At 29.9% G+C, this 15,570-nt stretch overlaps 1 pseudogene; it reads left to right on the plus strand.

The window, feature by feature from the left end:
- The first annotated feature begins 1,445 nt into the window (after positions 1–1,445).
- On the plus strand, positions 1,446–15,516 carry LOC113380213 (annotated as a pseudogene).
- Positions 15,517–15,570: the final 54 nt, after the last annotated feature.

Genomic DNA, 15,570 nt, shown 5'->3' on the forward strand with positions numbered 1-15,570 from the left:
TTCAGAGCGAGGATTATAGCATTCTAGATCCTCCCCCCATGAAGCAATCTATAAAAGCGGTTTCCATGGGAATCAGAGGCAAGAGATAAGCGGAAGCTTTAGTCCAGTGGTCGGGAATCTGGGGTAAATTACTCCAAATGGGGTAAAAACGAAATTTTTGGGGTAAAAAGTATGTATTTTTAATAATATTTACTGTAGTTGTTACATAGTTGTCCATATGGGGGTCAATTTTTTTTCGCGATGGGGGTAATATCAACTTGGCAAAAAATTGATTATTAAAAAAGTTTCCTGACCGCTGCTTTATTATTGCTAGAGCGGTATCAAGTCCCACATACCCTGACAAAAAACCTAGTCTGGGATGCATAAATGCATTTCTTTCGCTATAAAGAGTTAACTTACTTTTTCGAATTTTGTTTTAGACGGTTTTAAACTTTGATAAAACATAGAATTTCAGAGTGAGAATTAAAGCATATCTAGATCTTCCCCCATGAAGTAATGTCTAACGGCGTTTTCCATGAGGACCAGAGGCAAGAGATAAGCTGAGGTTTTTAGTCGGTATTATAACTAGAGGGTATCGAGTCTGATATACTCGGACAAAAGACCTAGTCTGTGATGCATAAATGCATTTCCTTCACTATACAGAAAAAAACACATACTTTTAACCAATTTGTTCTTAAACGATTTGAAACTTTGATAAAACATAAAAGTGGTAAGTCAAATTTTCTAAAAAGAAAATATTTTTTTGGAAAAAAACACTATATATAATAAATATTAAATAATAAATAATAAATTGACTCGTATAATCCAGAGTGACAAATACAGCATTTAAATCCTCCCCCCCATGAAGTAATGTCTAATGCCGGTTTCCATGGGAGCCAGAGGCAAGAAATAAACTGTCGTTTTAATCGGTATTATACCTGGGTCCGACATACCCAGACAAAAGACTTAGTCTGTGATTAATAAATGCAAAAAACATACTTCTTCCAATTTTGTTTTCAAACGATTTGAAACATAAAATTAGCAAGTCAATTTTCTGACGAAAAAGAACTTATTCTTGGAAAAAACACTATATAGTAAATATTAAAAAAAATGTATCATTCAGATTGTGATCAGATATCACACGAATTGATTAAAACTGCATTATTTACATTTAATAATTAAATTAATTAATTCAATGAAACATTATTAGTTACATTTTTATAAAATATTATTCAAATGTTATAAATATAAATTTATTCTTTTACAGCAATAGTTCTATTATTATTTTCAAATTTTGCGCCATCCACTACATGCCGCCATTATCAACAATATGGCGCCGCTCCGCTCTGGCAACACTGCAAACTCAGTTGTCAAAAAGTGTCAAAAGTGAATCATATTAGCACATAACCATTCTGCATTGAAATCTAGTTTTATTTAAAAGAAAAGTATTATTTTATCAATGAGAAACAATGGGTGATTCACTAGAAGGCAGCGAAATCCTTGCCGATCTGCAGAATGTATCAGTCGTCGATTATTTGTCGTTTGCGAATTATCTGAAAAAGGCTGTGACAATCTTATTGCCAGAAGAAGACGTAGTTTCACCGGCTTTGAATAATGCTTTGGAGGATAGAAGTAACCAGGAATGCATCAGGAAATTCCTGTCTGATCCCCAGGTTACGTCTTTGTATATTCAGAGGAGCTCGTCGAAAGGTGAGTGCTGGCATTTAATAATACCACACCCAGAGGTTTTGATTTGTAAATATTAATAACACCTGGGTAATGATGTCATGTGTATCATTAAATATTCCAACAACGTTTACACTTGTATTATTTTATTAATTCACTGATTTAAAAATTCATTGTATAATATAACAGTATAATTCATTGAACTTCATGCACTGTTGATTATGACCAAGAAAAATACTATGCAATTTTGTTCTGCTTTTATAAATTATTTCTATAAATATTTAGATATTATTTACATTAAGTACATATATTTTATGCCTAGTATTCATATTATAAAAATATTTTTAAAATTGTGCAAATACTGTCTATCGTAAGTATTGTAGCATATACTTCTGTAAGGTTATGATAAACATTGATGGCATGTTATAATAATTATATTTATTTTCATATTTCTGCTGGGATCTATTTTTGCTATCTATATGAATTAGTAAACCATGAGGATTATATTTACAAAAATTACAAAATCAATTTTTATATTCTACAGTATTGTAATGTTCAAAGAAATTTCCAACATGCCAAGCCGACCGATTCCTTTGTTATTTAGCATTGTGACACTCTTTTTATACATTTTTGATAAAAATTTCGCTAAAATACAATAGATTAGTTTTGAACATATGTTTTGTGAAAACATAGCCATAATTTCATTAGAATAGAATAATTTCATTGTCCGTAATCACCAACAAACTATTATGGCTTATCAGAGGAATCCAACGAGTGATATTTTAGACTTACATTGTTCCCTCAAAGAATATATATATATATATATATATATATATATATATATATATACATATAAAAAATGAGAAAGAAGTGGCATCTTGCCCTAAGACAAATTACTGCAATTTTCCGTACCGTAATTTAAAATTTTTAAACCTCAAAAAATAAAAATTGGATCTTTGAGAATTTTGATTTATTTTCATTATTCAATAATTTGAAAACAATGAGAAGAATTTGAAATATTGGAATTTTGTGAATACCTTTTTTTTTGAAACATTTTAAATTTTTGGAAGGTTTTTGATACTCATTTATGACTTATGCAAATATCTGATTTTCCACCACTAAAAGGCATGTTTTTTAATTTTTATCTCTGGATCTCTTAAACTGCAGGACCTGACTTTGAAAAAAATCAATAAATCCTTTATTATGTCAGTACATGTACAGGAATATTTTTTGAATTATTCAAATTAGATGGTCTGTTCTCTCAAAAACTTAATTTTTATTTTCTACACAGTTTGCTCCGTATCTCCGAATCGACTGACCAATCTTTTCTAAAAACTAAGCAACTTAATGAATAATTAATCAAGTTTTACAAAGGCAGATTTAGTTGAGTAAGAATCAAGTGGCATTAATGGGTATCAAAAACTTTCAGGAAATTTTAAAATTTAAAAAAAAATTATGTATTCAAAGTTACAAAAAATATTAGTATTTTGAAAAAATGTCATAATATTCAAAAAAGGTCATAATATTCAGATTTTTATGAAATTTTTTAATAATCAAATATTTCAAATGTTGTCGAAATTGAAAAAATTTAAAATTCTTGAAAAATATCTATTTTTTTCTGAGCTTTTAAATATTTTGAATTGCGGTAAGTGAAGTTCCAGCCATTTGTTTTAAGGCACGATGCCATGTGCCACTAGTTTATTATTTACTTCACACATTTACATATTTTTTTTTTATAAATTGTTTAAAAAGTGGAATACAATAACAAGAAACAAATTTTGCAACTCAAATTTACTTAAGTGTCGTTTTTGAGTATGCATAACTACTCAAAAAGGACATAACTTAAAAAAAAAAAAAATGAGCTGCAAAATTTGTTTTTTCGTTCGAAAAAAATTTTATAAAATCACTTTTTATGTTAAAATCTTTTTTAGTGAAGAAGTGTTATTGTATAATCAATCATACAAGTAACTAATTTAGTTTTTTTTTCCTAACTTTTTTTAATTTTTCAATTTTTTAACATTTCTAATACCGTGTTATATAATCCATTCATTTATTTTTATCATTTTCATTTTGATTATATTGTCATATGTCTGTACATTATTTTTTCCACAATTTTATTCATTTTGTATAAGATAAAAAGTTCACTATCTTCTGCCTTTCTTTAACTTGTTGTTTGTTTAAATTTTATCAAGATTATGTTTCTTGAAAGATGTCCGGAAGATGGAACTTATCTAGTTCTGAAACGTCGACAGTAAATAAATAAATGGTTTTTTAAAAAACTTTGTTTTTTATTACTTTTTAGATTCTTTGTTCGAAGCTCTACAAATATATAAATCCAAAAATCCATCATCTAAAATATATATATATACACACATATATATATATATATATATATATACGTGTATATATATATATATATATATATATATATATATATATATATATATATATATATATATATATATATATATATGAACATTTAAAAATTGATATCTAGGATGGGACAGTGTTCATGTTTTATCTTTTATTTTTATTATTAATTTATAGAATAAAACTTCTAAATATTATATAAATTTGTGCAATCCCATTGACCGAATAATCTCCTACAGTTTTATTTATTTATCATCAAATTCTTTGTCTATTCCAGAGGATGACAACGATCAACCAAACGAAGGAGAAGAGGAAAAAGACTTGACTTCTTACTACATAAGCAATGAAGTCCACTTCACAAACCATCGCATTGCCTCTCTCGTCTGCATCAAGAGAGGTCATGTTGTGGAAGCAGACAAATCTATACATTCCCAACTGCGTCTCATCAACTTTTCCGATGGAAGCCCTTATGAGACATTGCACGCCTTTATCAGCAAGACTATGGCACCTTATTTCAAGAGCTACATTAAAGAATCTGGTCGAGCTGACAGGTAATAATAGAAACTTACAAGGTAAATTCAACTGTATTATATTTGTGTCCTTTTCCAGAGATGGTGATAAGATGGCTCCATCCGTCGAGAAGAAAATAGCTGAGCTGGAAATGGGCTTGTTGCACTTGCAGCAGAATATTGATATACCAGAAATTTCTTTGCCGGTGCACCAGACCGTTGCTGGTGTTATCAAACGTTGTGCTGATGATGGTCGTAAAGCTAAAGTATCAGATTTTGGGGACAAGGCTGAAGATTCAACTTTCCTCAATCAATTGCAAAATGGTGTCAATAGGTGGATCAAGGAAATTCAAAAGGTAAAATAAAATTATTAACTTCTAGTAGGGTAAGTTATAGTAATCGCGAAAAAATCGAAAATGAATTTTGTATATATATTTACGTTTCAGAGGTTTCTGAATATTAAAAAAAATGTATGTGTGTATGTGTGTGTGTGTGCGGATACATACTTTTGTCGACGATTTTGGGAACACGATTTTAATTATTCAAAAGACATTCGATTTTCATTGATAAGGAAACTTGCTGATTAGTTTTTGGCGAAGGCAGGTGTAGCCGTTTCGAAGATACGTGGCAAATAGTGCCAAAAACGGTAACTCAGTTTTAAGAGAACGGAGCGTCCGATTTGAATAATTCAAAAAAACATTTTACTTGTATTGACGAAATGAAGAATTGATCAAATATTTGGGAAGGCAGGTCAAGTGGTTTCGAAGATCTAGTAAAAAAAAGTAAAAAAAAAATGCCATTTGGCGGTCAAAAATGATCATTAGACATATACACATCGAATGATCAGATATTTTATGGAGATTTTAATAATGTGTATCAATTTTATTTACATTTCTGTGGGTTCCGTAACATCGTTTGTACATTAGACGGCGACGCAGTGCTTACGCGCTTCGATATTTCTTTGGAGAAAAGTTCAAAATTTCAAAATAAATAAAACATTTCTTTCCAAGTTTTTTTTGTAGAAAGACATTTTTTAAATTTAAAATTTTTCAAAAATCAAATTTTTTCAAAGATGAAAAAAAATTCAATCTTCTTTTTAAAAAAATAATTTTTGGTACGGGAAGTTCCAGCAATTTATTTATTTATTAATCTAGTTTATTCTTAGTTTAGATGATGGCTTCTTAAACTATGGGTCGCGACCTTATTTGGGGTCTCACAGGAAAATTTTGGGGTCTTTAAAAAAAAAAAAATTTGGTACAGCAATTTGCATTAGGACACGATGTCATACACCACTAGTTTATTCTTAGTTTAGAGCATGGCTTCTTAAACTATGGGTCGCGACGCCATTTGGAAAATTATGGGGACGCGAGAATTTTTAATATCAAATATATACATCATTTAAAAATAAATGATTAATAAATATATATGTGTGTTTGAAAGTGTGTGTGTATGTGTGTGAGTGAATGACATAAGCCAAATAGCTCATAAAATAGTCATGTATTTTGATTGCTATTGAAAATAAAAATTAAAAAAAAAATTAATCACGTCTTACTACATTAATTAGTACATAAGAACATCACGTCTAGATTTTCGTATGTTTTACAACAAATTCTAAAACTATATTTTCTTATGTACTTATATATGTATATCGTTACCCAGTCATTTAAAAATATTAATTCTTACTTTTATATTTCTTTAGGGTTGTCAAAAAACAATCATAAATGAGGTCGCGAAAGACAAAAGTCTAATAAGGCCGGGACATTTTTTTGGTTTTAGTCAAATTACTCACAAACTTTATATCAAAGCACACTATGGTTAGTTAGGGTGAAACTAGATAAAATTTACTACAAATCCTTATAAACACTTATATACAGTCCGATATAAAAGTTTTGAATAAAACGACTTTGAATTTGATATTTCGTTTTTTAGCAATAAATAGAATAGAATTCGGGACATTTTTTTGGTTTTTGTCAAATAACTCACAAAATTTATATGAAAGCACCCCTTTTTAGTTAGATAGGGTGAAACTAGATAAAATTTACTACAATTCCATGCCAACGGTTATATACACTCCGATATAAAAGTTTTGAATAAAACGACTTTGAATTTGATATTTCATTTTTTAGCAATAAATAGAAAATTCGGGACATTTTTTTGGTTTTTGTCAAATAACTCACAAATTTTATATGAAAGCACCCTTTTTGAGTTAGATAGGGTGAAACTAGATAAAATTTACTACAAATCCTTATAAACACTTATATACAGTCCGATATAAAAGTTTTGAATAAAACGACTTTGAATTTGATATTTCATTCTTTAGCAATAAATAGAAAATTTGGGACATTTTTTTGGTTTTTGTCGAATAACTCACAAAGTTTATATAAAAGCACTCTTTTTAGATGGGGTGAAACTAGATAAAATTTACTAGATAAATTTTCTAGGGAACACTTTTATACACTCCAAATAAAAGTTTTGGATAAAACTTGATTTTTCATTATTCAGCAATAAATAAAAAAATCGGGACATTTTTTTGGTTTTTGTCAAATAACTCACAAATTTTATATCAAAGCACCCTTTTTCAGTTAGATAGGGCAATACTAGATAAACTTTAGATCTGGTTTAGAGCAAACATTTTTTTATGTTTGTTTTCCTTTTATTTCCAGGTGACCAAACTAGATCGCGATCCAAGTTCTGGGACAGCCCTGCAAGAAATTTCCTTCTGGTTGAACTTGGAACGCGCTCTTTACCGCATTCAAGAAAAACGCGAATCCATCGAGGTCACTTTGACCTTAGAAATCCTGAAATTCGGTAAACGTTTTCATGCCACTGTTAGTTTTGATAACGACACTGGTTTGAAACAAGCGTTGACCATGGTTGCTGATTATAACCCTTTGATGAAGGATTTTCCTATCAATGACTTGCTTTCTGCTACTGAACTGGACCGCATTCGGTAATAAAAATAATACTTACAATTAAGTTTATTGTTATTATAAAAATGTTTTATTTTTAGTACTGCTTTGCAACACATCTTCAATCATTTGCGCAAGATTCGTACAACCAAGTATCCAATTCTGAGGGCTTTGCGTCTAGTTGAGGCAATTTCCCGGGATTTAAGTCAACAGTTATTGAAGGTATCCATCATTGTCTTCTGTATTTGTTTGTTATATGATATTTTATATAATTTTTATATTTCTTAGGTTTTGGGTACAAGACGTTTAATGCACATTCCGTTCGATGAGTTTGAACGTGTTATGACTCAATGCTTCAAAGTGTTCTCCTGCTGGGATGATGAATATGATAAACTTCAAGGATTATTAAGGTATGTAATATATATATATATATATATATATATATATATATATATATATATATATATTTAGTTGGACCTTTTTGTCTTATCCACATATTCTGGGTGACTCTGCGTTCTATACTAACATTTAAGCTGATGGTATGTCCTCAAAAATGCATAATGCGATTTTGATGAAACTTGACATACATTGCTACTATACTTTACTAAGATTGTGACCAAATTTTAAAGTTGGATCATTCAATAGTTTCTTAGATATGGAATGTTGATGGGTGGCTCGCTCCGCTCTCAATACTAGTAATGAAACAGATTGTACGTTTTTAAAAATGCGTAATTCGATTTTGATGAAACTTGACATACATTGTTACTATACTTTAGCAAGATAGTGACTGAAATTTAAAGTTGGAACATTTAATAGTTTCTGAGATATGCGAGCTTGATGGATGGGTGGCTGGCTTCGTGCTCTATACTGACATTTAAACAGATGGTATGTTCTCAAAAATGCTATTTGCGATTTTGATGGAACTTAACACACATTGCTACTATACTTTACCAAGACTGTGACCAAAATTTAAAGTTGGAACATTCAATAGTTTCTGAGATATGCGAGCTTGATGGATGGGTGTCTGGCTCCGTGCTCTATACTGACATTTAAACAGATGGTATGTTCTCAAAAATGCTATTTGCGATTTTGATGGAACTTAACACACATTGCTACTATACTTTACCAAGACTGTGACCAAAATTTAAAGCTGGAACATTCAATAGTTTCTGAGATATGCGAGTTTGATGGATGGGTGGCTGGCTCCGCGCTCAATACTAACATTCATATGTAATATTTTTCTTTACTTTTTGGTTCATTTCTAAGTATACCTTGGACCCCCATTTTTATCTCATGGATCCCCATTTTTATTTCATGTACCCCCATTTTTATTTCATGGACCCCCAAATTTTGTTTTTCCTGCCATGTACCCCTTGAAAGTTGCCATGGACCACTGGGAGTCTAGAATCTAGAGGTTTTATAAAAAAAAAACTGTTGTATCTAATCTACAAATATCAACACAATTTAAGTGTATCTTCGGCCACTTCTATGTGTTATTACAAATTGAATGCTTTTTGAATTAAACAAATCGGTTGATCCGTGTTCCCGAAATCGTCAATGAAAATTTGCCTTTTTTTGTTATTTGTGTCTAAAATATGCTAAAATGTTCAAAAGATCTTGAAACGTAAAGATATTGAAAAAAATACTTTCGATTTTTGGACGATTACTATAACTTACCCTGCGGGAAGTTAAAAAACTGACAACGAAAAAAGTAATTTTGAAAAAAATTCGACAATGCGAGTAAACTGCGGTAATTTTTAATGATAGTATTTTAAAGTAGAGGGCAAAATATGTGTAACCAAGCTATAAGGACCATTTGTCTCCTTATAGAGACAATAGGGCTCCTAATGCCCTATTTAAGGCGTTGGCTGGTTACACATATTTTGCCCTCTACTTTAAAATAGCATTATTAAAAATCACCACAGTTCGCTTGTTTTTGAGATAATGGTGAGGAATCCACACTAGTTCCAATAATTTATGTGCTTTAATTAAGGGTAAGTTATCGTAATCGTAAAAAAATCGTGAATGAAAATTTTTATATATATTTACGTTTCAAAGGTTTCTGAACATTTTAACATACCTTAGGAAAATTGATGTATGTGTGTGCGCGGATGCAAATTTTTGTCGACGATTTCGGGAACAAGGATCAACCAATTTGAATAATTTAAAAAACATTCGATTCGTATTGATAAGGAGACGTGCTGATTAGTTTTTGGCGAAGGCAGGTCTAGCCGTTCCGAAGATAGGGGCAAAAAGTGCCGAAACGGTAACTCAGTTTTTAAATGAATGCAGCGTCCGATTTTAATAATTCAAAAAACATTTTACTTGTATTGACAAGATGAAGAACTGATCAAATTTTTGGGAGGGCAGGTCCAGCGGTTATGGACTCTCAATAAAAATAAGTTTAAAAATGTCATTTAGCGGTTAAAAATGGTAATTGGACATATGCACATCAAATTATCAGATATTTTATAGAGATTTAAATAATGTGTACACATTTTGTGTAAATTTTTTTGGGTTCCGTACCAAGATTTTTAATTACGGTACGGGAAGTTTCAGCAATTTGCCTTAAGCACGATGCCATGCACCCCACTAATTTTAAAGTTTTTTAAGTTTAATTTATTTTTTATTTTTACAGGGATATTGTGAAAAAGAAACGAGACGAACAATTGAAAATGGTATGGCGCATTTCACCAGCTCACAAATTCCTTCAAACTCGAATGGAACACATGAGAAAATTCCGCAGACAGCATGAACAATTGCGGACAGTTATCGTCAGAGTCCTCAGACCAACTGTGAGAAATGTAAGTTAGAATTATACCATATCATTATTATCATCAGGACATTTAATTTTGTTGTATTTTTTTTAGCAAGCCACGTCGCTCCAAGGTGCTGGTGACCAGGCCAGTGAACAAACAAAACAACCTCAATCTTTGGACGCTGCTGATGCCAATGCTATTGAAGAAGTCAATTTGGCTTATGAGAATGTGAAAGAAGTTGAATGTTTGGACATCACTCGTGAGGGTAATGAAGCATGGGATGCAGCTGTCAGGAGATACGAAGATAGAATTGGTAAATCTGATAAATATAAAACCAGACATGATTCACTTCCGATTTTTCAATGAATTCTTTATTTTTAGATCGCGTTGAGACCAGAATCACGGCCCATCTTCGTGACCAACTTGGAACTGCAAGAAATGCAAACGAAATGTTCAGAATTTTCTCCAGATTCAATGCTTTGTTTGTAAGACCACATATTCGAGGAGCTATTAGAGAGTATCAAACTCAATTGATCCAACGCGTCAAGGATGATATCGAGGCTTTGCACAATAAGTTCAAGGTAATAATATATACTAAATTGGAGTTAAATATGGTATGGTTGATTATGCAATTTTTTGGTGTTTCAGGCTCAATACCCTCAAAGCAAAAGTTGTCGTGTTAGTTTGGTCAGAGATCTACCGCCAGTTGCTGGATCTATAATTTGGGCAAAACAGATTGATCATCAACTCACGATTTGAGGAGAGTTGAGGACGTTCTTGGTAATTGACAATAATTTTTTTTGTGAATATTGTAAATAATTGGAAGATGGAAGAGTATGTGATCACTATCATAAAAATATTTACATCCATAAATATTTACATATGAATGCAAATGATCCATAAACAATGTATAACTATTTTCAAAGTTGTGGTCAATTATCTTTGTTCTGCTAATCTATTATATAAAAATAAATCACAAAATGTGTTGGTAAGCTCATAACCAATTTGGCCATTTTTTTTTTTTTTAAATATTTGTTGAAGTCCAAGGATGGTTCTTACGATAAGAAAAAATCGAATAATTGCCGGCAAAACCCTAAAAACAGCTCTTTTCTTCTTCACATACAAATGTTATATTTTATATTTTGTATGCAATATTTGCTATTGCATTTTTACAAAGCTTATGAACACAATTTTTATATTTATATTTCAGATACTGGATTAATTTAGTAATTATAGAAAATAAATTATCTTAATTGAATTAATTACAGTAAAATACAACACTAAAACAATATTAAGCCTAACATTTGTATTATGTAATGCAATAACTTTACCAAAAAATGTTATGATATTGAGATAGTTTATTTAAGGCTTGTTGATCTTGAAATTCTTCTGATGGCAAAAAAATCCTTTAAATATCCCTTACGCAATTTTTATTTAAGTCCCAAATCTGCAAAATAATTATTAAGGGCAGTATCAATAAAAGAATATGAAAATAATTGTAATGATAAAATACTTAGAGTAAAAAAATGTTAAAATACTTTGGAATAAAAATTAGGAAAAATATGGAAATAATTGTAACTGTTGAAAAAAAAGTGGTATCAGGTGTTATCAATAGGCATTTCATTATCAAAATATTGTTTATTACCTTTCCCTTGCTTTTTATCGGTGTATGATATTAAGTGTCTATTATTACTTTTTCAGGCAAAGGTTGGGAGACTCACATCGATGGACAGAAATTGAAAGCAGATGGTGATAGTTTTCGTCTCAAATTGTCAACTCAAGAAGTGTTCGATGATTGGGCAAGAAATGTGCAACAAAGAAACCTTGGTGTTACAGGAAGATTATTTGCTATTGAGTCAACCAGATCAAGGTAACAATAATAATAGTTGTAATTAACTTATGTCCCCTATATCTGTTCCTAAAAAAACAACTTTTAAACGATTTTTATGATTTTTTTTGGTTTTAAAGAACATACTAAAATATTACACCCTTACAATAACCTTAAGAATGCATCAAAATTGGATAAAATATTATATTATGATAATATTTTGAATTTTGTTGGTTTTCTCAAAATACGGTCGAACCGATTGAACAAATTTAAAAGGCGTTTGATTATACTCAAACAGGAAGAGCCTTGATTAAGGTTTGCAAGATCATCTTTACTGTCCAAGCAGTTTCTTTGGTATTACCTGAAAATGTCAATCTTTTGCCTAAGTTTATGCAAAAAATCATGAACTAATTTTGAAAATTGAAAAATTGTTTGAAAGACATCATTTGGAAATTGCACTGTTTAAATTTTTTACTAAAAAATTTTAAATGTTTAGTAAGAATTTTTTCTTAAAGAATTTTTTTCTAAAAGTTCTAACTTTAATCTGACTTGAATCTAACTTGAATCTAACATAAATTTACTTACTTTCGAAATGGATTCTAACAATTGTAGATCGATGCTAACCAGATTCTAATCAGGTTACAACTTGAACCTTACTAGATCACAACTGAAGCCTAACTAGATTGTTATTAGAATTCCAATAGATTTATACCAGGATCTTTCTAGATTTTGACTGGAATTTGATTAGATCGAACTAGATGCTTAATAGGTGTTCGAACGAATTTTTTTTTATAAGGTTTTGATTAGATTGTTACCAGATTCTCTTTATATTCTTTTGGGAATCTTGTCCAATTTCTTATTAGAAATTAAATTTTAACTGGATCATTACTAGATTTTTATTAGATTTCAACCAGATCCTTATAATGTAAAATAATTTGTTTGTTATTATATTATATATTCCTTGTTATTTAGATTTATATTAGATTTTAACCAGATTTTTATTATATTTGTTCCTTATTATTTATTTTATATCCTTATTATATAGATTTATATTATATGTTAACCAGATCCTTATTTCATTCGTTTTCCATTAATTTTATATTCTTATTATATAGATTTATATTAGATTTTAACAATATTCTTAAATAGTCTTTTGAAAGATAGTGGTTGGAAATCGTGAATTTCAATTTTTTATTTTTAAAGTTTATTTATACAGTTCAATTAAATTGCAAAATCTTCATAAAAAAAATCAAATTTTTTAAAAATATATAAACTTTAAATATAAATTTTAAATTTACAATTCAGTTTAAATGTATATATTCCATATGCGTTATTGTAATTATAAGAAATATATCCTCAGATGGATCATTCGGCATCTCGTGTTAATGTAAACATTCTTAAGTGTTTTGTGTCATTAGATCGTATAATATATGAACGAATAAATATATAGCAATTATAATTATCATTGAAAAATTTTGAACAATCATTATTAATCATTGATCAATATTTCTTGATTATTAATTTTTTGCTCGAATATTCAATTCTACGGGAAGTTCCAGCAATTTGCCTTAAGGCACGATGCCATGCATTACTAATTAAATTAATTGTTGATGAAAATAAATTGCATAGTGATTCAGTGCATGGTCTGAAGAAACAGCCTTAAAATTATAAGACTACGAAAAGTAATTTAATTTTAAAAATTCAACAAAGCAATTGGAATAATAATGTATAGGGCCTGCAGTTAATTTTATTTATATATTATTATTTTTATGTATAAATTAATTATCAATATATTTTTTATTTACTTTTTAGAACTGGAAGAGCGAACGTTCTGAAGCTGAAAAGTAAACTTTTCGCCAGAAATCATCACTTTGTACAAAGAAGTTCGGAATTTGAAAAACTTGGGCTTCAGGTAAATAAAAAAAATTAATGCCATATCATTATATTCTTTGAAATTTTAATACTTATTGTATTTATTTCTAGAGTTCCTTTGGCTATTGTGAACAGGCTCATCAGGCAAACCAGTTATATCCATTTGCGATTTCTTTAATTGAGAGTGTTAGAACTTATGAGAGAACTCTGGAAAAGGTAAGTGATGTATTTTTTTACTTCTCTTGGATATTAAAATGTTTTTTAATCACCATCATATTAAATCATAGTAAAATCAAATGTGTTTGTGACGTTCAATTTTAGTAACTCCAGCACTATACTCACTTTTTAAATTGTGATTAATTAAATTAAATTAAATTGTAATTAATATACATAATTTTGGACAACTATTACAATAGAGCTCCAAAGATTTATTTCTTCAGTACAATTATTTTTAAAATTGTGTCACCGGGTATTTGTGTCAATTTGATTCGTGCTTTCTCCAAATGTGTTAAATTTAAATTCAATGTAATTTTTCAATATTCTCAATATTTATTTATAATTGTGTATATCATGTTTTTATCAAATATTTCACGCAGCTGTTAAATAGGCCACATGCACACAACTCTTCATTCAAGGTAGTACACGATTTTGTGATATTAAATGTCTCTTTTAATTTTTAGCAAATTTTTATAATCATCTTGATATTTGATGTTTTTTAGTTGTTGTTGTAGTACATAATAATATCGTAGGAGAAATTCTTTGTTTTATCTAAATCTGTAGGATTTTAAAATTCATGTCAATGTTATCATTATGTAAATGCAGATGTAGCTGCAGTGATTTAATGGGTAATGCCAAAACTATTTATTACTTTTGCCTGCTTTTTTAAATTTTCTTTTTTAATTAGTAAAACTTCCTGTAAATGTGCCTAATTGTTTTATGGTAAATAGATTGAAGATAGAGCCAGTATTGCTCCTCTAGTAGCCGGTATGAGGATGGATGTCCTTGCCCTGATTGCTGACGGAATGCAACTGGTTTGGGAAAGTTACAAACTAGATCCTTATGTTCATAAATTGTCTGAAGCCGTTGTCTCATTCCAAGAAAAGGTAATAATGGATCAATAATAATAGATTCATCTGCCAACATCATCGATCTTACAATACTGATTTCACCAATTATTACCAGGTTGAAGATCTCGTTGTGGTCGAAGAACAACTCGATGTCGACGTGAGATCTCTAGAGACATGTCCTTATAGTGCTGCAACCTTTGCTGATATCTTGGCTAAAATTCAGCAGGCTGTTGATGATTTATCTTTGCGTCAGTATTCGAATTTGCATGTTCTGGGTCGCACGTTTGGACGAAGAGGTAAGGAAAAAATAATTTTTTCAAGGTTTATATATATATATATATGTATATATATATAATATATATATTTTATTTATACATGGGTGTTTTTAAAAAGGTTGAGAAGAAGTTGGCTGCTCGTTTGCAAGCTGGTGTGGCAGCCTGGACTGATTCTCTCAGTGGAAACCAGAAGGAAATTGATCGTAGTATGGATACTGATGCGCCAGCTGCTCCTACACATAAACCAGGAGGAGAACCACAGGTAAAGGGCACCCATTGATCACATGATGGATTTTTAAGGATTTTTGAAGCCTCC

The sequence above is a fragment of the Ctenocephalides felis genome, unplaced genomic scaffold (genome assembly GCF_003426905.1).
Source record: "Ctenocephalides felis isolate EL2017-DRISC unplaced genomic scaffold, ASM342690v1 CF-g0.4_SCAFFOLD_01946, whole genome shotgun sequence".
In the NCBI taxonomy this organism is placed as follows: Eukaryota; Metazoa; Arthropoda; class Insecta; order Siphonaptera; family Pulicidae; genus Ctenocephalides; species Ctenocephalides felis.